Source organism: Equus caballus, chromosome 2, assembly GCF_041296265.1.
Source record: "Equus caballus isolate H_3958 breed thoroughbred chromosome 2, TB-T2T, whole genome shotgun sequence".
NCBI lineage: Eukaryota > Metazoa > Chordata > Mammalia > Perissodactyla > Equidae > Equus > Equus caballus.
The window spans coordinates 83,841,680-83,869,074 of record NC_091685.1 but is presented as its reverse complement, the minus strand read 5'-3'; the positions used below and the strand labels follow the sequence as shown (position 1 = coordinate 83,869,074).

At 36.5% G+C, this 27,395-nt stretch overlaps 1 long non-coding RNA gene across 1 annotated transcript in view; it reads right to left on the bottom strand.

Moving 5' to 3' along the window:
• Window positions 1-342: 342 nt before the first annotated feature.
• Window positions 343-27,395, bottom strand: part of LOC138920072 (uncharacterized) — a 41,565-nt gene continuing 14,512 nt past the window's right edge. The window contains exons 2-3 of the long non-coding RNA XR_011430725.1: window positions 1,859-1,936; window positions 343-497 (exon numbers count right to left, since the gene is read on the bottom strand). This is a non-coding gene — a long non-coding RNA (uncharacterized lncRNA). The remainder of the gene's footprint in view (window positions 498-1,858; window positions 1,937-27,395) is intronic.

The following is a 27,395-nucleotide window of genomic DNA, read 5'->3' as shown; positions in this document are numbered from 1 at the left end:
GGTACTAAAATGGAAGGATATTTTCATGTGGGTCCTTAACCAAAGGACATGGAATAAGCATAGCGGACACTATCTTTGACAGACGATTTTTGGGGTTTTTTTGGCAGTTTGACAATTGTGTTCTTTGATGAAAGCTGAGGGCCTACTGTTGGAATGTGGTTCAGGGAACACATTGCGCAACGGTTTGCTAATGAGGCCCATGAGTGTAACTTTTGAGTGAGTTAGGTTTGGTCATTTTCTGCAGCACATTCCAGGAGACTAGAATCTTCTACTCCGAAGCCTGAGCCTATGAATATGTACTTTAATAACTGAAAGAAAAATTTTTAATAGACTTACCTATAGGAAAGGTTCCCAAACTCTTAATCATTAGCAGTTTTCAGGTCCTTGTGATTTTAATGTTGACACAGTTAGGTTTCTGAGTTAATAATCCATATTTCTTCCATATGAGTCAACTTCAAAGAACATCTTCCACTTAGGCCCCAAGAAACACACAGAAACTGAGGAGAGAATTAATATTTATCAAGTGTACTGGTAACTATGCAAGGTGCTTCACAAATATTAGCTCATTTCATTAACCCAAGGCCTCTGCCACATCTGTGTGATTCCGCTATTGTGCACTTAAGGAAATGTGGGCAGTGGGAAGGTGAGTAAGGATTCCAGGATCTTGACAACAGGAAATGAAGAATAGGGTATCACAAAGGCCTTTCTACTCCAACTCTGCTCACTTTCCAACATACCAGACCACTCTCAAACAGGTTTCCATGTTTTATATATTTGTTAAATAGTGAAAATTCTATTTAAGATTGAGATACATTAAAAACAAAACCTGATGAAGGAGGCACTGGGATTTATTTTTAGGTTATTTCTTTAAGGTCAATCAATATATATTCTAACCATTGCATCCTCATCTTTTTTATTTAGATGAGCCTTATTTTTGGAGGATTAAGTGAGAGAATAAAATTTCAAAGCCCCAATTTTTAAAAACACCAACTTCTGCTCCTGTTAGGTTAATTCGTAAAGGTAACAGAGCTTGTCAATGGGCTAATTTTACACTACCTTTTTAAAAAGTTCAGCCAACCTTTTTTTTTTTTTCCTGGAAAATTTTCCACCTGAGCTAACCTCTGTTGCCAATCTTCTTCTCTCTCTCTCTCTACTTTTTTCCACCCCAAAGTCCCAGTACATAGTTGTATACAACTATGTTGTTGTGTATACAACTATGTTGTGTACAACTAGGGTTTTAAGTCTTTCTAGTTCTTCCATGTGAACTGCCATCACAGTGTGGCTACCGACAGATGAGTGACGTGGTTCTGTGCGAGGCAACTAAATGCAGGGGTGCTGAAGTAGAGAGCACTGAGCTTTAACCACTAGGTCATCAGAGCTGGCTCAATTTTACACTATTTTTTTTGACTTAAGCATCAGAGGACTGAAAACTAAACTGAAAGGTCAGCCATGCTTTTTGTTTTGTTTTGTTTTAAATTGTGGTCTAAAAATGACCACAGAAGACAACAGTGTGCTTTGTTACTTGCTTTTTCTCAATTTGAATTTTTTTTGGAAAGTGATTATGAAGTATGCTATAAAAAAACTCTGGGTCCTCCCCTATCAGGGTCTGGAGGGAAATGTGAAGACAGAACAAGCCCATAAAATTTATCCATGATATGTCGTTACTCTTTAAGTAGCTTACTTTTGGAAACCCACTGATAAGAATGTGTAAAGGCTAAGTGATTAGTATTCACATTGCTAACTATGCCACTGCTCTGACTAGATATGTGATCAAATAATGGATCTCTCAACCTTCTGTTGTTTCTTTATAACATTAACACGTGAATAAGAAGTGAGGACAAGTCAAAATGAGTCTCACTGAAAGGAGTCACATGTGCGCCTTCTAGTGGATTCTTGTGTACTCCATGCCTGCACTCTTCTTATCGCTCTCCTTATTCTACAGTAAAAAAAAAAAAAAAAAAAGGAAGTGGTTTGCAGTTGCACATGTAAGGAGTTTGAAAGTTGCTACTCCATCCTAACAGCAATTAAAACACTGAAGAGACTAAAAAATCAACAGGTCTTGTAGGGTCTTTAAGAGAGGGAGGACACAGGGCAAACTGCTTTCTGCAAGATTGGAGAGACAGACATACAAACGCAGGGGGTCACAGCTTACCGGAGCAGGGACTTTCAAGTAGAAACCACCACAAACAGTGCTGAGGTACGAGAATCTCAACTGTAATTGATGAATTGCTGGAGGCTCGCTGTGCACAAGCCTGAGATATAAAAACTCCAGGGGAACTCAGTTATGAGGGGGGCCCCACATTTTGTGAGATTTACCTCCAGGATATTGATCAAATTCTCATAGTAAATATTGGAGAAAAATCCCCTCATGATTCGGGCAAAGGAAACTTTTTGAAATACAGCAGAGCACTCTGTCCTTCTTAAGAAGATCTGACCTCAGGAAAAACTAGTTAACTAGAGCCTAAACTGCTGGGGTATTATCAGAGCCTAAACGACCTTGAGGAATGGAAATACTCAAATTCAGCTAGCTATAACCATCCTGTCTCACCTAAGCAGGCAGGAAAAACTGAGAAATATTTGTGAAGTTCACAGTTCAGAGACATAGACTCGCTGGAAGACTGACACCTAATCATAGGAATATAGAATACTTCTCCTCCCCCCATACCTCCACACCATATTACTAAAGGCCGGTTTACCATAGTTCCTTTTACCAGGTACATCATGTCCAACAATCAAAACATTACAAGGCACAGCAAAAGGCAAAACCACACTTTGAAGATACAAAGCAAGTATGACAACCATATTTAGGAGAGATGTTGAAATTACCAGACTGGTAATTTAAAACACTATGATCTGGGGCTGGCTCCATGGCTGAGTGGTTAAGTTTGCACACTCCACTGTGGCGGCCCAGGGTTCAGATCCTGGGCACAGACATGGCACCGCTCGTCAGGCCACATTGAAGCGGCGTCCCACATCCCACAACTAGAAGGACCTGCAACTAAGATATACAACTGTGTACAGGGGGTTTTGGGGAGATAAAGCAGAAAAAAAACCCCACTATGATCAATCTGCTTAGGGCTTAAATAAATAAAGTTGACAGCATGCAAGAATAGATGTGCAACATAAGCAGAGATATAAATCTTAAATAAAAAACCAAAAGGGAATGCTAGAGATCAAAAACATTGAACAGAAATGAAGAATCTGGACACAGGTGAAAATAACGCTGAGGTTTATTATCTCAACAGAAACATCCAAAACTGAAAAGCAAAGAGAAAAAAGACTGAGAAAAATGGAACAGCATATCCAAAGACTGTGGGCAACTATGAAAGGTATAACATACACGTAATGGTAATGCCAGAAGGAGAAGAAAGACAGGAAAGAATAGAAGCAATATTTGAAGCAATAATGACTGAGAATATCCCTAAATTAATATAAGACATCAAAGCACAAATGCAGAAAGCTCAGAGAAAACCAAGCAGGTTAAATGCCAAAAAAATATCAGTTTTGAACCACAGAAAATCAAAATAAAGGAAAAAAATTTGAAGGAAGCCAGAGAAAACTATACCTTACCTATAGAGGAGCAGTGGTATGAATTACATCTGATTTCTCCTCAGAAACTATGCAAGAAACAGGTGGAATTAAACATTATACTGTAGAGAGGAAAAAAACCCACCAACCTAGAATTCTGTACCCTGTAAAATTATCTTTTAAGTGAAGAAGAAATAAAGACATTTTTAGACAAAAAAAAAAAAAAAAAATTTAAGGAATTTGTTGCCAGGAGATCTGCTTTGCAAGAAATGTTAAAACAAGTGTTTTAGAAGGAAGGAAAATAGTCTAGGTCAGAAACTCAGATCTCCATAAAGAAAAGAAGAGCATAAAAGAAGTAATAAGTAAATGTAAAGTAAAAACTTATTTTTCTTATTCTTAATTGATCTAAGAATAACGATTTGCCCAAAATAATAGTATCAACAATATATTTGATTATATATGCTTATATATGTATGTGTATATATATATATATACTGGTGCATGCTTATAAATAAATGTAATGAATGACAGCAGTGATACAAAGGATGGGAGTGAGGAATTAGGATTATTTTGTTATCATAAAATATTTACACTACCCATGAACCAATATAGTGTTATTTGAAAATTAACTTGGATTAATTATAAATGTATATTGCAAACTTTAGGGCAACACTAAAAACGGTAAATAAAAGAAGTATTACTGATATGCTAAGAAAGAAGAGCAAATGGAATCATATAAAATTCTCAAAACACAAAAGGCAGAAAAAGAGTGGAAGACAATTATAGAAACAAAGATCAAGGGCGACTAACAGAGGATGATGACAAATATGGTATATATATATATATATTTTTAAAGATTTTATTTTTTTCCTTTTTCTCCCCAAAGCCCCCCAGTACATAGTTGTATATTCCTCGTTGTGGGCCCTTCCAGTTGTGGCATGTGGGACACCGCCTCAACATGGTTTGATGAGCAATGCCATGTCCGCGCCCAAGATTCCAACCAACGAAACACTGGGCCGCCTGCAGCGGAGCTCATGATCCCAACCACTTGACCACGGGGCCAGCCCACAAATATGGTATATATTAACCCAACTATTTAAATAACCACTTTGTGTCAATGGTCTAAATGTGCCAATAAAAGACATAGATTGACAGAGTAAAACCAAGAACAAGACCCAACTATATATTGTCTATGAGAAACCCATGAAATATAAAGACACATATAGATTAAACGTACATGGATGGAGAAAAATATACCATGCTACTAATACTAATAAAAAGAAAGCAAGCATACATATGTGTGTGTGTGTGTGTATATATATATACACACACACACATATATATAATTTTATAATTTTAAACAGAGCAGAAAACATACCAGGGACAAAGAAGGGTATATTACATAATGATAAATGTGTCAATTCTCCAAGAAGACATAATAAACCTTAATGTGTATGCACCTAACAACAGAGCATCAAACTATGTGAGGCAAAAACTGATAGAACTGCAAAGAGAAATAGATAAATTCACAGTCATAGATGGAGACTTCAACACCCTTCTATCAGAAATGGGGAGATCTTGCAGGCAGAAAATCTGTAAGGACGTGGTTGAACACAACAATCCATCAGTAAACTGAATAAATGGACTTCTATAGAATACTTCCTCCTCCTACAGCAGAATGCACATTCTTCTGGAGCTCACATGGAACGTTCACTAGGATTGACCACATTCTGGGCCATAAAACACACCTTCACAAACTTAAAAAAGTAGATGATGGAATGTCTGCTTTCATATCACAATGTAACTAAACTAGAAATAACAGAAATATAACAGGAAAATCCCAAAACACATGGGGATTATGAAGCAACACACTTCTAAATGACACATGGGTCAAAGAAGAAACCTCAGGAACAATTTTAAAATATTTCATACTACATGAAAATGAAAACACAACTTATAAAAATTTGTAGAGTGCAGCAAAAGAAGTGCTTAGACAAAAATTTATAGTGTTGAGTGCATTTATTAAACAAAGAAGAAAGATCTTCAGTCAATCATCTAAGTTTCTAACTTAAGGAAGTAGAAAAAGAAGAGCAAACTCAATCCAAAGCAAACAGAAGAAAAGAATTAATAAGAATTAGAACAGAACTCAAAATTTAAAACAGGAAAGAACAGAGAAAATCAACAAAATCAATAGCTGTTTCTTCAAAAAGATCGATGAAATCAATAAGCCTCTAGCCAGGTTAACTAAGGAAAAGAAAAGAGAGATCACTAATTATTAGTAACAGAAATGAAAGAGGGAACATCATTACAGATCACATGGAAATTAGAAGGATAAATTAAAACAATACTATGAACAACGCTGTGCACACAAATATGATAAGCTAGATGAAATGCATCAATTTCTTGAAAGACACATTTGCCAAAACTCATACAAGAAGAAAGAGACAATCTGAATAGGCCTATATCTGTTAAAAAAATTGAATCAATAATTAATAACCTTCCAAAATAGAAAGCACCAGGCCCAGATGGGTTACTGAATTCTACCAAAATTTTAAGTAAGAAATTTGACCAATTCTCTTCAATCTTTTCCAGAGGATAGAAGCAGAGGGAATTTTTCCTAGCTCATTCTATGAGGTCAGAATCACTCTAATATCAAAATGAGACAAAGATATTATGAAAAAAGAAAACTACAGACTGATACGTCTCATGAACTAGATGCAAAAATCTTCAACAAAATATTGGCAGATTGAATCTAACAATGCACAAAAAGATTATACATCATGACCAGGTGGGATTTATCCCTGGTATGCAAGGCTAGTTCAACATTCAAAAATCAATTAATGTAATCCATCACATCAACAGGCTAAAGAAGAAAAAAACACATGCTCATATCAATAGATACAGAAAAAGCATTTGAAATACTCCAACATTCATTCGTGATAAAATCTCTCAGTAAACTAAGAATAGAAGGGAAGTTCCTCAAACTGATAAAGAAATTCTACAAAAAACCCATAGCTAATATCATACTTGGTAGTGAGAAACTGAAAGCTATTTTACTAAGATCAGATAGAAAGCAAAGATGTTTCCTTTCTGTACTCTTTTTTAACATTGTACTGGAAACTCTAGCTAATATAATAAGAAAAGGAAGTAAAATTATGCAGATTGGAAAAGACAAAATGAAACTTTGCTCTCAGGTGTCATGATTGTCTGTGTAGAAAATCCAAAAGAATTGATGAAAAACTCCTGGAACTAGAAACTGATTACAGTAAGTTTTCAGGTTACAAGTTTAATATACAAAAGTCAAACACTTTCCTAAATACCATCAATGACCAAGTGAAATTTGATACTAAAAACACAAAGCATTTATATTAATACTCCCCCACCAATAAACATTTAGGTATAAATGTAACAAAATATGTACAAGATCTATATGAGAAAAACTACAAAACTCTGATGAAAGATATCAAAGAAGAACTAAATAAATGGAGGGATATTTCATGTTCATGAATAGAAAGATTCAATATTGTTGAGATGTCAGTTCTTCTCAATGTGATTTATAGATACAATGCAATCTCAATCACAATCCTAGAGAGTTATTTTATGGATATAGACAAACTAATTTTAAAGTTTTTATGTACAGACAAAAGACTCAGCATGGCCAACACAATATTGAAGGAGAAGAACTAAGTTGGAAGGCTGACACACTACCCAATTTCAGGACTTACTATAAAGCCACAGTAATCAAGACACTGTGGTATTGGAAAAAAAGACAAATAGATCAATGAAACAGAATAGAGAGCCCAGAAATAGACCCACATGCATATAGTCAACTGATCTTTGACAAAGGGGCAAAGGCAGTACAATGGAGCAAAGTCAGTCTGCAACAAACGGTGCTGGAACAACTGGACATCCACATGCAAAAATGTGCATCTAGAAACAGATCTTTTATCTTTCACAAAAATTAACTCAAAATAGATGATTCACCTAGACATAAAGTGTCAAACTATAAAACTCCTAGAAAATTACACAGGAGAAAATATAGATGATATATGGATATGGATATGGTGTTGACTTGTTAGATACAACACCAAAGACACAATCTCTAAAAGAAATATTGGATAAGCTGGACATCATTAAAAATTATAAACAGGCTCTGCAAAATACAGTGTCAAAAGAATGAGAAGACAAGTTACAGACTGGGAGAAAATATGTGTAAAAGAAACATCTGCTAAATGACCATTATCCAAAATATACAAAGAACAATTAAAACTCATTAATAGGAGAACAAAAAATCCATGCAGAAAATGAGCCAAAGACTTTAACAGACACCTCACCAAAGAAGATATACAAATGGCAAATAAGCTTATGATAGGATGCTCCACATTATGTCATTACAGAAATGCAAATTAAAACAACAATGAGCTAACACTATACACTATCAGAATGGCCAAAATCCAAAGCACTGACAACACCAAATGCTGACAAGGATGTGGAGCAACAGGAACTCTCATCATTGCTAGTGGGAATGCAAAATGGTACATCCACTTTGAAAGACAGTTTGGTGGTTTATTACAAAACTAAATGTTCTGTTATCATATGATCCAGCAATCATGCTTCTTGGTATTTGCTCGTAGGAATTGAAAACTTATGTCCACACAAAAACCTGCACATGGGTGTTTATTGCAGCTTTATTCATAATTGCCAAAACTTGGAAGCTGCCAAGATGTCCTTCAATAGGTAAATGGATAAACTGTGATACATCCAGACAGTGGACTGTTATTCAGCACTGGAAACAAATGAGCTATCAAGCCATGAAAAGACGTGGAGGAAACTTAAATGCATATTACGGAGTGAAAGAAGCCAATCTGAAAAGGCTACATACTACATGATTCCAACTACATGGCATTGTGGAAAAGGCGAAAACTATGCAGACGTTAAAAAGATCAGTGGTTGCCAGGGGTGGTCTTGGGGGAGATAGATGAATAGGCAGAGCAGAGTATTTTTAGGGCAGTGAAAATACTTTGTTTGATATCACAATGATGAATAAATGTCATTATACATTTGAGTAAACCCATAGAAGGTACAGTACCATGAATGAACTCAAACATAAGCTATGGACTTTCTGTGATTATTAGGTGTCAATGTAAGTTCATCAGTTATAAAGGATGTACCATTCTGGTACTCTCAAAAAATAAAATCTTTACTTAAAAAAAGATAAGGAATAGTTTAAACAGTGTTCACCAGATATTGTTGTGTGTTGCTCCAAGGGAAGTGAATGTGGGAGTAGTAGTTCTAGGGACCTGGGCCCTATAGGCAGATGTTCTTGGACAAAGAAAATTAAGATATGGTGGTCTAAAGTTGGAAGATTTAAATGTAATTGATAAGTTATGAAGCATTCTGGTTTCATCTGAGAAAGTACTTTGGTGCTCATTTTGAATTCAAGAAATCTCTTATTTCTTGTTTTCTGTAGTAAAACAAAATTACACAATGATGCAAAATTTTACATCTGTTAAAGGTGCAATATGGTGGCCACTGAATATTATCTCTAAGACACAAATCATTATCTACAAACCACTGACTTAATCACTTAAAACCATCTTGATTGAGGCTTGAGAAGCCACTTAAAATATTGTGGAGCTTAAACACCACCAAAATCATTTATGACTACAGCTGTACTACAATTACGTTTAAAACGGTCCTTGTTATAGAAACAGCAGCTCATCAGCAGAGGAGAATGTTGAGAGAAATGATCTAAATGTGCCAGCAAAAACATCTGGTAAACTCAATTTCATGTGAGACAGTTCAGCTGTATGGAATTAAAATAAGCTTTCATTAATATCTCCTAATAAACTGTAAAATGAATTATATCACAAGTTGTATGGCTTTCTCAGTGAAATAAACATAAAGACTTGCGTTTAATTCAGCGTTATACTTAAATGCGTTATTTTAGGCTTTTGATAATTACAAGACAGCTTATAAACAATCTTGTTGGTTTTACTTTAAACTGAACACGTTTGAGTTTTATTAACAGATTTATGCATAATAAAAGACAGAATACTTTAGAAGTGTTGGTTAAAGGAACATTTCTGACCAACTATTGAGTCAGTCCCCTGTACTCTGCGTGTTACAGAAGGCATTGCAATACAATGGTTTGTATCACTTGGCTTTTCCTATTGCAGATTCTAAAATTAAGGATCAAATTCACCTTATTATTTTTTGATTAAAGATATCTTTTGGTAAGAGATATCTCTGTTGTACAATGAAACTAAAATAAATGGAAGTTGAAAAACTTGAAACAAATTATTCATTTAAAACCCCTCTTTTTCAATAAAAGTAGAACCTTCTGATGGGTAGACTGTTTGTTCCTGATCTGAACTAAGGAAATAATTTAAGTAGTTTGCAATCAAATTTAGGCACTCACAATTATGACAGTTTACTTCCTTTTTTAAAGACTTTATTCTTAAAAGAAGTTTTATGATTACAACAAAATTGTGAGGGAGAGATTTTCCATATATCCTTTGCGCCTATACATGCATAGCCTCCTCCATTATCAACATCACTCATCAGAATGGTACTTTTTTTTTTTAACCAAGGATAAACCTACGTTGACACATCATAATCACCCAAAGTCCATAGTTTCCCTTAAGGTTAACTCACAGTAGTGTACATTCTATGGGTTTGCTCAAATGTGTAATGATGTGTATCCATTATTATAGCATCAAACAAAGTATTTTCACTGCCCTAAAAATACTCTGTATTCTGCCTTTTCATCTTTCCCACCAGTTTTGTCTTTTCCATAATGTCATATAGTTCGAATCAGGCAGTATGTAGCCTTTAAGTTTGGTTTATTTCACTCAGTAATATGCATTGAAGGTTCTTCTGTGTCTTTTCACGGCTTGATAGTTCATTTGTTTCTAGTGCTGCATAATAATCTGTTGTCTCGATGTCCCACAGTTTATTTATCCATTCACTTACTGAAGAAGATCTTGGTGGCTTTTAAGTTTTGGCAATTATGAATAAAGCTGCTACATCCATGTGTAGTTTTTTGTGTGGACATAAGTTTTCAACTCCTATGGGCAAATAACAGGTAATGCGATTCCTGGATCATATCATAAGAGCATGTTTAGTGTTTTTTTGCTTTTTTTGTGGGGATGAGGAAGATTAATCATGATTAACCATTGGCAATCCTTTGCCAATCCTCCTATTTTTGCTGAGGAAGATCGGCCCTCAGCTAACATCTGTGCCCGTCTTCCTCTATTTTATTTGTGGGACACCTGCCACAGCATGATTTGATGAGTGGTGCATAGGTCCCCACCCAGGATCTGAAACAGTGAACCCCACGCTGCTGAAGCAGAGCCCACGAACTTAACATTATACCACCGGGCTGGCCCCAGGAGTACGTTTAGTTTTGTAAGAAACCACCAATCTGTCTTCCACAAGAGCTGTAGCACTTTGCATTGGAAATCAATGAGAGTTCCCCTGCTTCACATCCTTGCCAGTGTTTGGTGTTGTCAATGTTTTGGATTCTAGCCATTCTACTAGGTGTGTAATGAGGTTTATTTCCTTTTAATACTGTTGGGATATTCTTGTCAAACGGCAACCAATTACTTACTTTCTAAGATATTTGTATATTATGGACAGCATTTTATCACTTGTCAAATCTCTTTCTTCTTTTATGAGAATGGAACCAAATTTGAGCTTTACAGGCTCATATTAGACTCCAGACCTTGTGGAAACCACCAGCACAATGTCTCCAAAAGTGTTGCATGTTTGGAAAGTGTGTTTTCAATTGAGTGAGAGAGCTATTTCTTTTCTAAGGAGGACTTTGTGATGGTTCCAAAATAGAAAAGCTGATGCAGTTCGCCAAAAGTTATAGGCAGCAATCCTGCTGTGGAATGGAAAACAAGTTAGGGTAACATGGAGTCCAAAGCAATTCTGTAATGAAGCCTCAAAGGGGCGTGCTTAACCTGAAATTTGCATTTCATTCAGAAGCCAAGGCTCATGGACCACAGTTTTATGAAGATGAATCTAATAATATTTTTAGAAAATGAGTGTATAGATATTTAGAATAATCTGTGTTAGGAGTATAAAGGACACAAAAGAAATCAAAGATGACTCCAGAGTTATGAGTTGAAAATAAGTCCTGTCCCCAGTGGAGAATGGAGTTCCCTAAGTACCCTCGATTCTACCCCCGACTCCACCCTGAGGGACCCATGAACATCCCCGACCCAGTCTTCCCTCTGGAAAGTGGTGCAGAAACACAGAAGGAGTGTGGGTGTGCATTGTGCCTTGAAAGTTAAGGCTCCCTTTGGGGCCAGAGTGGTGTTGTAGAGCCATGTACATTGATGAAATACAGGGAGAAGCTATGGGGGAAAGAAGCAGAAGAATGAAATGGATAATAAAGAAAAAAGATCAGGAAGCCAGACAGAGAAAGAGAGATCCAGAGATGGCACACTCCTTTGGTTTCTGATAATGTTCAACGCCTTAGTTTCAGTCCATCTGTAGCTCTTGTCCTTGGGTTCCATGAGATACTAGTAAATTCTCTAAAAAGATCCTTTTTTCTTACACAAGTTTTAGGGGCTTTATAATTCTTGTAGACAAAGTATTCCCAGAAAAGACAATATGATTTATTTATCTTTATACTAATTCATACATTTTTCTGTCACAGACAATTCTATTATTCTGTGTGTTTTGATGCGAGCTGAGTTAATATTTGGGCAGCCTGTCTGACACTTACAGAGCCAACAGTTTGAAAGATGTCTCAAGAGATCAAGAAATGTAATGTAGTAGTTAAGGATTTTATACTTCAAAGTGTACATCTAGAGTGTTTACTTTCTTATTTATTATTCTATCTAGAAGAATTTGTCTGAGGTTGGACTACTACTTATATCTAAATTAAGATAATAAGCATTAACTATTAGCATGTGCAAGCACTGGGCTCAAAACTAAGCAAACAAAAAAGTGCAAGGTGCAGGGGCTGGCCCCGTGGCCGAGTGGTTAAGTTCGCGTGCTTCGCTGCAGGCGGCCCAGTGTTTCGTTAGTTCGAATCCTGGGCGCGGACATGGCACTGCTCATCAGACCACGCTGAGGCAGCGTCCCACATGCCACAACTAGAAGAACCCACAACGAAGAATACACAACTATGTACCGGGGGGCTTTGGGGAGAAAATGGAAAAAATAAAATCTTTAAAAAAAAAAAAAAAAAAGCGCAAGGTGCAGTGTTTTAACATTAGCAATATACAATCTAGTTTGTAAGCTAGAATATACGCGTCAGACATTATCCACTGTAGTGAGCAACTGACAAAGGAAGGGTATGGAAAATGAGTTTGGAAAAAGATGTCATTTTCAGCAAAGGTGATGAAGAAAGGTTTTATTTGTTCAATAACTTAATTCATACAATATTTATTAAACACTATCAATAGTGAGGAAATGTTAGGACTGGCTGGGTGGCCTACTGGTTAAATTTGCGCTCTCTGCTTTGGCAGCCCTGGGTTCACAGGTTCGGATTCATGGCATGGACCTAGCACCACTCATCAAGCCATGCTGTGGGAGCATCCCACATAAAAAATAGAGGAAGATTGACACAGATGTTAGCTCAGGGCTAATCTTCCTTACACACACACACAAACAATAGTAAGATGTTCCAGACACTAGGAATACCAAAATTAAATGACATAATGTTCTTGAAAGCAAAAATTTATCAGAGAAGAGAACAATTATAACACAATGTGCCAAATACTATCACTAAGGCGTTAATATCATACTGCAGGGCTTCAAAAGAAAAAGCTACAACTCTGCCAAGAGAAGTTAGGAATTGTTTTGAAGTGAAGGAGGTGATAATTTTTGTAAATCAGGAAGCATGAGTGAGACCATGTCAGGTAAAATGGGTGATAAAAAAATGGATTCTCAGCAAAAGGAGATTCTTGGTGTGTGTGTGTGTGTTTAGAGCGGGGAGGGATAAGGTGTTTTGAAATGTAAGTTTTATCTATATTCATGTAGGTTAAACCAGCAGATCGGGAGATGGCTGTCATTGAAAAGATTGTTACGGTTCTCGAGAGTAGGGGACACTGCAGCCATGCAAGGTAAAGCAGGGAGGCACAAGGTTCAGTGAGGGGGCAGAGGGAGAGCGTGGGGAAAGAAGCTCAAGAGTCTTTATCGTGGTTCTTGAGGGAAGGAATGGACAAGACAGGGAAGGCAGACTGACCAGGTTTAGGATTGGCTCCTTTGAATATTTTCAGCAGTCTCTGGGGCATAAGGGCTGTTTCTAGTTGTCTGAGACCTGGCCCTGGGGTGATCAGGGTAGGGCAATAGTGACCCAGGATTGTAAATGCTTGACAAAAGAAACAGTTTGGCTTGGTTGGTTCGTACCTGAAGGCAAGCTTCCTGGAGGGTGTTTGCTATCTCTAGGAATTGGCTAACCTTGGGAGGGGCCATCCTTCCAGTGTCAGCAAGGCCCCAAGGTATGAAAGCATCAGGAAATAAAAATGAATAAATAAAAAACATAATTACTACATAAGGTAAGTAATAAAGTCTGAAGCAACGGCCAAAATGCAAGGGTCTTCTCTGGCCCGGAAGGGGAGCCGCATAACGGAGCAGCCCCAGATGGCGGAGAATATTGGTAGCAACATGCTGAGTTTGGCCATGGACCCAGGAAGAGTTGCTAGGCTCCCCCAGAATCTCCCTCAATTTTCTTATTGTCCTGGATGATGCCTGTTTCCTGGACCCCTTTGATCCCGGTCTGCTCTTCTTCGTGTTGATACTACAAGTTCTATTGGTTAAGGCAGGGAGCGGGAGGGCCAGGCTTTCTCCCACTGTGATTGCTCTGACACGTTCCCACACTGCTCCTCACTCTTCAGTCCCTGAAGAGATAGCCGTTTACTGAAGCTGAAAAATGGAGTTTAAATTTCTTCTGTGGCTCTAGCTTCACATAGAAACTGCAGAACTTGTTTGTTTTTTTTTCTTCTTTTATATAAAAATGCCACCCAAGTAGTTGCTGAATTTCAGGGAAGGGGCTCGGAGAGCTGTTCGTTTGGAATGAACAAATAGTAAAAGAGCCCTTTCAGGAATTTTTGCTTAAAGGCAATTTCTTGCAGGTTTTATAAAACATGTTAATTTGGCATCAAGCAAAAAGATGAAGTGTATACATTTCCATCAAGAATCCTCATGGGCTCCTTGTTAGGTTTCAAGGCTTGACACGTGCTTTCCTTAGCAGTGGCTTTCAACCCAATCTGTAATCACTTTGCGGTTACTGTCACCCGGCAGGTATACTTACTATCTCCCTTTTGCATCTAGAAAACCTGAGACACATGAGTTTCTCCCCTGGAGCGGCGTTAATTTTTAATCTGTAAAAATAGCTAGAATTTACTGGCTGCTTTACATTCTTTATGTCTAAAGAAACCAAGAATTGTAGTTTTGTTCATCACTTCTAGCACCCAAAATTATGGTTCTTATTTCCAGTTTCCAAGTATTATCGACATTACAAGGTCATCTCTAAAAATCTTTATGGAAAGGCCTTCTAAATTTTTTTATCTTTTTTCTTTGAGGAAGATCAACCCTGAGCTAACCGTGGCCAATCCTCCTCTTTTTGCTGAGGAAGACTGGCCCTGAGCTAACATCCGTGCCCATCTTCCTCTACTTTATATATGGGATGCCTACCACAGCATGGCTTTTTGCCAAGCGGTGCCTTGTCTGCACCCGGGATCCAAACCAGGGAACCCCAGGCCACCGAGAAGCAGAACGTGCAAACTTAACCACTGCACCGGCCCCAGGCCTTCTAAATTATTTTAGAGAGCACAAATTTAGTCACAATGAATGTACTATATATTTAAAGGCATTTTTATATCCCTGCGGAATGCTTATATTTTAATATAGTATAAGAATATGGATTTCAATGCAAAGGAATGTGCTCTATTGATTATTATAGCATATCTTCCCTGTTTATTTGAATATGTCCTCTCCTCCTATTTTGAAAATATTCATCAAAAATGTTTTTATTTTTTCCCTTTATATCATGCATTCCTCACCCACCCCGAGCTCTGAAAGACCATCTGCAGCTGCCAGGAGAAGGTGTTAAGGATGGACCGTGAGAATAAGGGCATTTTAATAGAATTTAACAGCTGGAGAGCAGGCACATTTATAAGGGAGTGTTTTTCTAATGAGCTTCGCCTCCTCAGCATCCAGCTGCTTTCCTCAGACCACTGTAAATGGAGAAGGAGAAAGCCAGTGCTATTGCTCAAACCTCGCTCAGATTCTTCTCTCCATCTTCTTTCCTGTCTTCTCTTTCAAGTCTTTTGGACTGTGGGCAGATGGCATACTTGGTGAGCAGTAAACTGTGATAAGTGGCCCTCAGCTGGTTCACCCAAGGTCCATGGCAGTGCCAACTCTACCAGTGGACACTAATTCCATGAAATGGGTCTGTGGCATTTGCATCTCCTTGCACAACTAAACTGAGACTCAAAAATAAAGTAAATTGTAAATATTAGTACATAAGACAGATAGGAAAACAGCAACAAATTTATGAGAGTAAGTGTAACCCATAATAAATCCATGATTTTCTAGGAAAAAGCAATTACTAACATTGATTCAAGAGAGGTAGTTTTATTAGTAGATGATATGAATGTCTACCTCAAAAATCTAGGAGACTCTACTGGAAAATTATTTCAATTAACAAGAGGGTTCACTAATACAAGGTCAACATACATAATAAATAGCTTCCCCATATATCTGTAACGATCACTTAGAAATAAGCAGTGTGGAGAGAATTGGCTATTAACCTATAAAATTAGCTTTCAACATCATTCATGCACATACACAAAAATTCCAAGTAGCCTTAATTGTTAAGTTGTATAAAATTATCAAAGACTCAAAAGAAAATATAGAAAAATATTTTATTGAAATTACAATGGGGATGATTCCTAGCATATTTGCGACTAGGAGAAGAGCATGAGAGAGAGAATTACAATTATTCTTTCATTGCTTTAGGGCAGATTTCAATTTCCCCACATTTTTTGGCTGACACTTCAAACCTGACCTCTGATAGGTGAGTCAAAAAGAAAAACTACAAAAACACCAGCATTAAGGTTAAGTTGCCGAAAGTGAGTGAAATATGGAATTTTATCTGCCAACTTTCACCATTCTCTCATTCAAGCAGCAACATTTTGCAAACAGTAAGATATAAATAGTAGGTTCTAGAGAAAGTTCCATTTGGGTATTTTCTTGGCTAGCTAGTGTTAGAAATTTATTTACCAGTGGATTCTAGAAGAGTAAAAATATTTTTAAAGTTCTGGTTTGCCTTTTGAGCAACATCAAATAGAATTTCATTGACATAGATTTGGCCAAATGAAATTCTAATCTGAGAATGGCCATTAAGATTACAATCATTTGTTTTCCTTTTGTAAATTCTGCCTATTGTTTTTAACCAAAAATCAAACAGAAGGTGAATTTCCAAATCTGCTGTCTAATTTCGGAGTTCTTTTGTTTGTTTCTTTTGCCGTGAGGGATCCTTGGTCACTAGCCACCACAAATACAGCCTTCTATTTCAAATTGAACCTCTTGAAGTATGAGAAAATAATTCTGCCTCAAGGTGGAGCTCTTATATTTTCAGAAGTGAAAAGGACTTGCAGTGCTTTTGCCTTATTCTAGAATTTTTTATAATCCTGAGGGAAAGTTTCTGCTATTTTTAATAAGAGATGACAGACGATTACCATTTCTCCTTCTCTTCTTTTTCTCTGTTATTCTAGAAGACAGTGATTAATGTTAAAGTTACAGTAGACTGTGACCGTCAGGAGTCACTGTCTGTCACTGCATTGTTCGTTCAAGCTGGCACAGGCTTCCCAGGATATTTGGCAAGGAGCATCTTCTGGTGCAGCAGGCTGCATAAAGTGTAAACAAGCATGTACGTAAAGTTGTCGAAACCACAGCTTCTCTTTATCAGGCCTTCTAAACACATGATATGTTATAAACGGAGTTTTGAACATATATTCTCTGTTGGCCTAATTAGAGCTATTTTAGACAATTATGGCAGATTTCCAAATCAATGTGATCCTAGAAATATTAAACTCTGATATGATAGTTTTGTTTTTTGGTTATTTGGACTAGACAGAACCAGTCTTATCAGTGGATATCAGCAGCTGAGGTAAAGAATGTCAGCCGAGTGAAATTAAGCCCGATACAGCTTAACTCATTGGATAAAAAAAAAAGCAGTCATGGTAATTCTGGGAACAAAGAGTCTTTGAGGGATTTTTGTATTCTCCTTACATTTATTTTGAACTATTGAATATAAAATGTAATTTCTACTCAAGATGTATAAATACCACACAATATATTTCTTTGCCATGATATTTTGTGGCCGTTCTCAGCTGATGGAAAAGTCTCATTGAGCAACTTTCAGATGCTTTTTACTTCAGAGAATATTCTCTTTTTTACTGAGGACTGCATAGATTTCTCATCCATCCCCCTCCTTTTTTTTAATAGAGAAAAATATCTTTTGAAAGGTTTTTGTAAACTATAAAGGGCTACGTACTGCCTTACCATTACACTGCAGTAGAATTAGACGTGCTGCTGCATGGAAGAGGGCAGCCGTAAGGATCATCGTTAATATGTCTAATATATTGTCATAACATGCCAAACTGTAGAAGAATTTGAGTATTTTGCTCATAATAAAATGACATTTATTGAAGAGAGTATGTTATTAAAAACAAGGATTTTTAGATGTTATGTGACATCGTGAAACTCCAATACACATATAATGTTCATGTTTTTGAAGAACAGCTAGATGTCAAAACATAGTCCCCAAAACCCTAATTGCAAAGCTCCTCAATCTGCCCTGTGTGGACCATGGGTTAGAGGCAGTGGGAAAGGGACAGAGCAGAGGGAAATGGAAGAGGAATAGAGCTTTTCATTATTTCTCACCTGCCTCATGCTGGTCCTTTCCCAAATAAAACATGTTTGCTCCAAAATTGAGTCCGAATGTAACCTGATCTACGTCTTACCCTTATACTCATTATGCTTTTATTCTATTTTGGTTACTAAAGGAAAGGTCTTAAAAATTAAACTGGATTCCAATATCTATCTCCCTAATGAGGTTATTCTAGTTTTAGTTGTGTAGAATTACCCTCACAAGAACAAAATATCTAAATCAAACTATGCAAATTAAAGTCCAAACTATTGCACTGCTTCTTAGCTTAAGGTTGCTGAGTCACTCATGATGATGTCTGTGGTATTTCTATTACAAGGCTCTTTGTCAAACCAGAAATCCCCCAAAATTCTGTGCCAATGTCTGAGGAAGCCTTCAGTTTTAAGGAAAATAAGAAGTCTATTACCAGATTCCATAGAACTTGAAATTTCACACTGATTCAATGAACTTATAATTTAAAAAAACATCCTGGTGTTTGGTTTTCTATAAAACAGAATAGGTACTCTTTTAAACTCTAATAGAGCACAGATAACTTTCCTATTCCAAACCAAACTATTCTGTTTGTGCTTTTATATTCTTTGCTATACTCTATAGCCACACCATCCAAAAGAACTTTCTTAAATATAGGAAATATTTCTGTTCTGTCCCAAAATTAAGCCACTAGCTGCATGTGGCTATTGATCACTTGAATGTGGCTCGTGTGCCTGAGTGACAAATTTTTAATGTAAGTGTAATTTTTTAACTTAAATTTAAATCGTCACATACAACTGGCTCCTATCATATTGGACTGCGCAATTCTAGAAACTGTTTTAGACTCCTTCAATGCTCACTCTCCCCAACTCTACTATTCCCCCTGCCCAACACTGACACACTTTGAAAACATTCTTCTCTGAGATATTACACTTTAGATCTTGTTGTTTCAAATAAAGCCCACATTTTCAGGAACATAACCTGAACATTATTGAAATAAATAATATATCTGAAAATGACAGTTCTGAGAAAGTAGTGTTAGCTAGCACTCTCTTTTATATAGCAAATTCCTTGCTGATCCCAGATTTAAAAGCTGATTTATTTCGCACACATAAAAATGAGTACTATTTTTTGTCCTTCCTTCCAGATGTAAAGCTCATCCAAATCCCCAGTCAATCAATGGGTTTATATTTTAAATGGCTTCTGATTGAATGACTTATCCTTTTAACCATCTACAGGTGCCCATGAAATAACCTCTTCACCCACAAGTAAACTAAACACATGTTCTTCTAGAAATTCCAAAGAGCAGTAGCTTTTGGGGGCATTGTTCCTCAGCAGTTTTAATTTAGGTAGGGACCATTTCATTGTCAGCCAAGGTGATATTAGATGTGCACATGTTCCAGAAAAGTATTGATTATGGCTGATGGAAATATTTTCTCTTGTCAAATTAAGGAGAAATGTTTGGGTATCTTATTCAGCCATTTTAACACAGATATAAACTTTTAGAAAAGCTAATACTGAAAGTTTCCATAAGAAACCTGAAGAAAACTCATGCTGGTTGATTATTGCTGAAAATAAAATTAAAGGCTTAGATTTAGAGTGGTATCTACTAACTTCTTCTGAGGCACTGTTACTAATTAGCCAATAATTTGCTAATTTTTTGATCTAAGCCAACTGGCTTCCCAGTGATGTTTTAAAGCTAAATATTATATATTCCATTATTTCCTATAATAATAATAATGATGATTTATTAAGCACTTATCATACGCCAGAGTATATATTAAGAGCATTGTTCTAAGTGTTTTATATATACTAACATTTATCATCACAATGATACTAAGAGAAATGTATAATAACATAGTCCATTTTACAGATGAGGAAGCTGAGGCACAGAGAATTTAAGTTGTTTATCTCTAGCCACACAGTAAGTGAAAGCTGCAGGAGTCAAAGTCAGGCAAGTGGCTTAAGTGTGGGTTTGAAATCTGGTTGAACAATTGACACTCTTTTAAAGCATAATTTTTCAAACTGTTATATGCACTTATAAATTACATTTTTAAGATGCAAATTCTAAGTCAGTAGGTCTGGCATGGGGCTTCAGATTCTGCATTTTTCATGAGTTCGCAGGTTCTGTCAATGTTGCCATTCAGGGGACCACTTCAAGTAGCTGGGTCTTCAAGCATTCAGGTTAACATGACTGCAAAAGCTAATAAAAATTTGGAACTTGTATTGTTCTATTCTTCTTTAGATCCCAAGGGGCTCTCAATCTATATTCCATTTATACTTTTAAATCTTTGTAGAAAGATTTTTCTACAAAGGACCAGATAGTAAATATTTTCAGGTTTGCAGGTCATGCCATCTCCTTAGACCAACTACTCATTTCTGCCTTGTTGAGTAAAAATATGTAAATGAATGGGACTGGTTATATTCCAATTAAACTTTATTTACAAAAATAGGTGGCAACTGTATTTGGTCCACCGGCCATAGTTTGTTGATATCTGTTATAAGGCACCAAGGTAATAAGAGAAAACTTATTTAAAGTTGAATTTTTGAATACAGGGTCCTCAAGACACCAAAAACGTCTAATTATTTTCTACACTTCATTTGGTCATGACTGATTCTTGAGAACTAGTTTAAATCCCGCTTCTTCCATGAAGTCTTCTTTGATTAATTAGCACAATTTTAAAATATAGTTAGTTGCATGTGTGCTTCTGATGAATTCCAAAATGAATAAAATACTGTAAAATGTAGTAGATATAAATTTAAAAATTAAAAAAAATTTTTCTCAGTTAACCAAGCACCATTTATGATAAAACCTCTCAACAAAATAGGAATACAGGGAAACTTTCTCAATTCAATAAAGAAAATCTACAAAAACCTACAAATAACATCATATTTAACAGTGACAATGTTGAGGCTTTCTTGCTATGATCAGGAACAGAGTAAAGATTTCCCCTGTCACCTCTGCTTTTCAGCATCAATTGGAAGTCCTTACTAATGCATTACGACTAGAAAAGGAAAAAGGTATCCATTTGGGAAGGAAGAAATAAGATTGTCTTTGCTTGCAGATAATATGGCCTTTCATGTAGAAAATCTGAAAGAATTGACAAAAAAATCTCCTGAACTGTTAAGTGACTAGAGTAAGTTTTCAGGATACAAGGTTAATATACAAAAGTCAATGCTTCTTATATACAATCAATGACCAAGTAAAATTAGATATTAAAAACACAGTATCATTTACATTTTCACCCCCCAAAATTAAATACTTAGGCATAAATCTAACAAAATATGTACAAGATCTTTATAAGAAAAACAGTTCTCTGGTGAGAGATGTCAAAGAACTACATAAACGGAGAGATACTGCACATTCATGGATAGGAAAACTCAATATTGTCAAGACATCACTTCTTTCTAGTTTGATTATAGATTCAACCTAGTCCCAATCAAAATCCCAGCAAGTTATTTTTTGCATATTGACAAACTGATTCTGAAGTTCACATGTAGAGGCAAAAATCCAGAATAGCCAACCCAATATTGAAGGAGTCAGAAGACTGATGTAACTCAACTTCAAGACTTACTATAAAGCTACAGCAGTCAAGACAGTGTGCTATCAGCAGAAGAATAGAGAAATAGATTAGTAGAAAACAACAGGCCAGAAATAGACCCACATAAATATATTCAACTGCTCTTTTACAAAAGAGCAAAGACAATACAGTGGAGCAAAAATATTCTCTGCAAAAGATGGTGCTAGGATAACCAGACACCCACATTAAAAAAAAAACAACAGAATCTAGATACAGATGCTACACATTTCACAAGAATTAACTCAAAATGGATCACTGACCTACATATAAAAGGCTAAATTATAAAACTTCTAAAAGATAATGTAGGAAAAACCTAGAAGACCTTGGGTACAGCAGTGACTTTTTGGATGTAACACCAAAGGCACAATCTTGAAAGAAATAAATTATAAGCTGAATTTCATTAAAATTAAAAACTTCTGTTCCACTAAGGATAAAATCCAGAGAACGAGAATATGAGACACAGAACAGGAGAAAATATTTACAAAGACCCATCTGCTTAAGGACTGTTATGCAAAATATACAAAGAACTCTTAAAACTCATCAATAAGAAAATGAATAACCTGATTAAAAAATGTGCAAAAGACTTGAACAAACACCTCACAAAGGAAGTATACAGATGGCAAGTAAGTATATGAAGAGATACTCCACATCATATGTCATTAAGGAATTACAAATTAAAACTACAATGAGATATGACTACATACTAATCAGAATGTCCAAGATCCAAAACACAGATAACATCAAATGCTGATCAGGATGTGGAACAATAGGAACTCTCTTTTATTGCTCATGGGAATGCAAAATGTTACACCCACTTTGGAAGAGAGTTTGGTGGTTTCTTACAAAACTAAACACATTCTTACTATATCATCCAACAATTGTCCTCCTTGCATTTACTCAAGGGAGTTGGAAAGTTATGTCCACACAAAAACCTGCACGTGGTTGTTTATAGCAGCTTTATTGATAATTGCCAAAATTTGGAAGTCATCATGATGTCCTTCAGTAGGTGAAGGAGAAAATAAACTATGGTACCTCCAGGCAATGGAATATCATTCAGCTCTAAAAACAAACCAGCTAAAGAAATGAACTATCAAGCCATGAAAAACATGGGGGAAACTTAAATGCATATTATTAAATGAAGTAAGTCAATCTGAAAGGTGACATACTATATGATTCCAAATCTATGACATTCTGAAAAAGGCAAAAGTATAGAGACAGTAAAAAGATCAGTGGTTGCCAGGAGTTAGGAGGGAGGGAAAGATGAATAGGAAGAGCACAGAGGACGTTTAGGGCAGTAGAACTACTCTGTACAATATTACGATGGTGGATACATGTCATTGTGCGTTTGTGCAAATTCATAGAATGCACAACACCAAGGGTGAGCCCTAATGTCAACTAAGGACTTTGGGGGATAATGATGTGTCGATGTAGGTTCATCAATTGTAACAAATATATAAATTACAGTTGTGCAAATATTATCATTAGGGGAAATTGGGTAAAGTGTAGATGGGAATCTCTGCATGTGAATCTACAATTATCTGAATAAAACACATATCTTCTTTAACTTAGAATGGGGTTACATCCTGATAAACTTATCGTAAATTGAAAATATAATTCAAAATTGCCACATTTACCAATGTCCAGCTTTCTAATTGTTACTAGATTGTCCCTGACTTACAATTTGGCTTGACTTACAATTTTTCTACTTTATGGTGGTGTGAATGCAATACACATTCAGTAGAAACCATACTTTGAAATTTGATCTTTTCCAGGACTAGCGATATACAGTGTGACGCTTAGCCATGCCGGGCAGCAGCAGTGAGTTGCAGCTCTCAGTCAGCTGCGTGATCACGAGGGTAAACAACCAATACACTTACAACCATTCTGCACTCATAAAGTCATTCTGTTTTTCAACTTCAGTACAGTAATTGATAAATTACACAAGATATTAAACACTTTATTATCAAATAGGCTTTGTGTTAGATGACTTTGCCCAAGTGTAGGCTAATCTAATTGTTCTGAGCACGTTTAAGGTATACTGGACTAAGCTATGATGTTCGTTAGGTTAAGTGTATTAAATGCATTTCTGGTAACAAGTAGAAAGCTGGATATTGGTAAATGTGGCAATTATGTGAAAAATAAGGACCCTTAAGCAACGCTGGAATATCTGCAGATGTAGCCATTCCAGAAAGCAGTAAAGTTGTTCTCGTCTCTCCTATGATTCAGCAATTCTACCCTTGGATTATACTTGCCAGAGAACATAGCTCAGGTTCACACAGAGACCCCTAAGAGGATGGTCATTGCAGCCTGTGTATTGCGGCAAAGCATTGTAAACGACATAGGATTTCCACTTTGCATATAAGACATAATATACACATAAGAAGGAACTCTACACAGAATTCCTGTGCAGAAGAATGACTGATTTGACTTATACAGGCATACCTTGTTTTATTGCGCTTCACTTTATTGCGCTTTACAGATACTGCATTTTTTACAAATTGAAAGTTTGCAGCAACCCTGCATCAAGCAAGTCTATCGGCACCCTTTTTCCAACAGCATTTGCTCACTCTGTGTCTCTGTCACGTTTTGGAAATTCTCACAATATTTCAAACTTTTTACTTATTATTATATTTGTTATGGTGATCTGTGATCAGTGATCAGTTATCTTTGATGCTATTATTATAATTGTTTGGGGTGCCACTAATCACATCCATGTAAGATGGTGAACTTAATCAGTAAATGTTGTGTGTGTTCCAACTGCTCCACCCACTGGCTGTTCCCCACCTCTCTCCCACTCCACAGTCCTCCCTATTCCCTGAAACACAGCAATACTGCAGTTAGGCTAATTACTAACCCTGTAATGGCTTCTTTGTGTTCAAGTGAAAGGAAAAGTCACATGTCTCTCACTTTGAATCAAAAGCTAGAAATGATTAAGCTTACTGAGGAAGGCATGTCAAAAGCCAAGATAGGCTGAAAGCTAGGCCTCTTGCACCAAACAGTTAGCCAAGCCGTGAATGCAAAGGAAAGGTTCTTAAAGGAAATTAAAAGTTCTACTCCAGTGAACACACAAATAATAAGAAAGTGAAAAAGGCTTATTGCTGATATGGAGAAAGTTTTAGTGGTCTGGATAGAAGATCAAACAAGCCACAATATTCCCTTAAGCCAAAGCCTAACCTAGACCAAGGCCCTAACTCTCTTAAATTCTATGAAAGCTGAGAGAGGTGAGGGAGAAAAGTTTGAAGCTTGCAGACATTTGTTCATGAGGTTTAAGGAAAGGAGCCACCTCCATAACATTAAAGTACAAGGTGAAGCAGCAAGTGCTGATGTAGAAGCTGCAGCAAGTTACCCAGAAGATCTAGCTAAGATCATTAATGAAGGTGGATACACTAAACAACAGATTTTCAACGTAGACAAAACAATCTTATACTGGAAGCAGATGCCATCTAGGACTTTCATAGTTAGAACGGAGAAGTCAACATCTGACTTCAAAGAACAGGCTGACTCTCTCGTTAGGGGCTAATGCAGCTGATGACTTTAACTTGAATCCTATGCTCATTTACCATTCCAAAAATCCTAGGGCTCTTAAGAATGATGCTAAATCTACTCTCCTGTGCTCTGTAAATGGAACAACAAAGCCTGGATAACAGCACATCTGTTTACAACATGGTTGACTGGATATTTTAAACCTACCGTTGAGACCTACTGCTCAGAAGAAAGACTCCTTTCAAAATATTACTGCTCATTGACAATGCACCTGGTCACCCAAATGCTCTGATGGAGATGTACAATGAGATCGATGTTGTTTTCATGCCCACTAACACAACATCCATTAGCAGCTCAAGGATCAAGGAGTTATTTCTACTTTCAAGTCTCATGATTTAAGAAATACATTTTATAAAGCTATAGCTGCCATAGTCAGCGATTCCTCGGATGGACCTGGGCAAAGAAAATTGAAAACTTTCTGGAAAGGAATTACCATTCTAGATGCCATGAAGAACATTCAAAAAATTCATAGGAGGGGGTCAAAATATCAATATTAACAGGAGTTTGGAATTGATTGAGTTTGGAGTTAGTTGATGTTAACCTTCATGGATGTCATTGAGGGATTCAAGACTTCAGTGGAGGAAGTAACTGCAGATGTGGAGGAAATAGCAAGAGAACTAGAATTAGAAGTGGAGCCTGAAGATGGGACCAAATTGCTGCAATCTCATAACAAAACTTTAAAGGATGAGGAGTTGCTCCTTATGGATGAGCAAAGAAAATAATTTCTTGAGATAGAATCTACTCCTAGTGAAGATGCTGTGAAGTTTGTTGAAATAACCACAGAGGATTTAGTATATTACATAAACTTAATTGATAAAGCAGCTTCAGGCTTTGAGAGGATTGACTCCAATTTTGAAAGAAGTTCTACTGTGATTAAAATGCTATCAAACAGCATTGCATGCTACAGTGAAATTGTTCCTGAAAGCATGAGTCAATCAATGTGGCAAACTTCATCATTATCTTATTTTAAGAACTTGTCAGAGCCACCTCAACCTTCAGTAACCACCACCCTGATCAGTCATCAGCCATCACCATCGAGACAAGACCCTCCACTAGCAAAAAGAATACAACTTGCTGAAGGCTCAGATCATGATTAGCATTTTCTAGCAATAAAGTATTCTTAATTATGTACTTTTTCTTTAGACATAATGCCATTGCACACTTAATGGACTACAGTATAGTGTAAACATAACTTTTATGTGCACTGGGGAACCAAATAATTTGGTCTTGCTTTTTTGTGATATTGCTTTATCATGGTGGTCTGGAAATGAAACCACAATATCTCAGAGGTATGCCTGGATACCTATCCAAGTTGTGTCAGATAGATAGATAGGTAGATAGATGTCAAAAACATAAAGGTGAGTTTAAGAAAAGGGTAAGCAAGGTAATAAGATTAATAGTCCTCCCTCTGAGAAAAGGAATAAAACAAGGGTGCCTACTCTCACCACTCCTATTCAACATAGTACTGGAGGATTTGGCCACAGCAATTAGGCAAGAAAAAGAAATTAAAGGTATCCAAATTGTGCAGGAAGAAGTAAAACTCTAGCTGTTTGTGGAAAATGTGATTCTGTATATAGAAAACCCTAAAGAATCCGCCAGAAGGCTATTAGAAATACTCAAAAACCACAGCAAAGTTGCAGGGTGCAAAATCAACTTACAAAAATAAGTGGCATTTCTACACACTAATAATGAACTAGCAGAAAAAGAAGTCAAGAAACAATCCCATTTACAACCAAAAAAAGCAGAGTAAAATATTTAGGAATAAATTTAACCAAGGAAGTGGAAGACCTATACAATGAAATCTGTAAGACATTATTGAAAGAAATCAAAGAAGACATAAACAAATGGAAAGATATTCC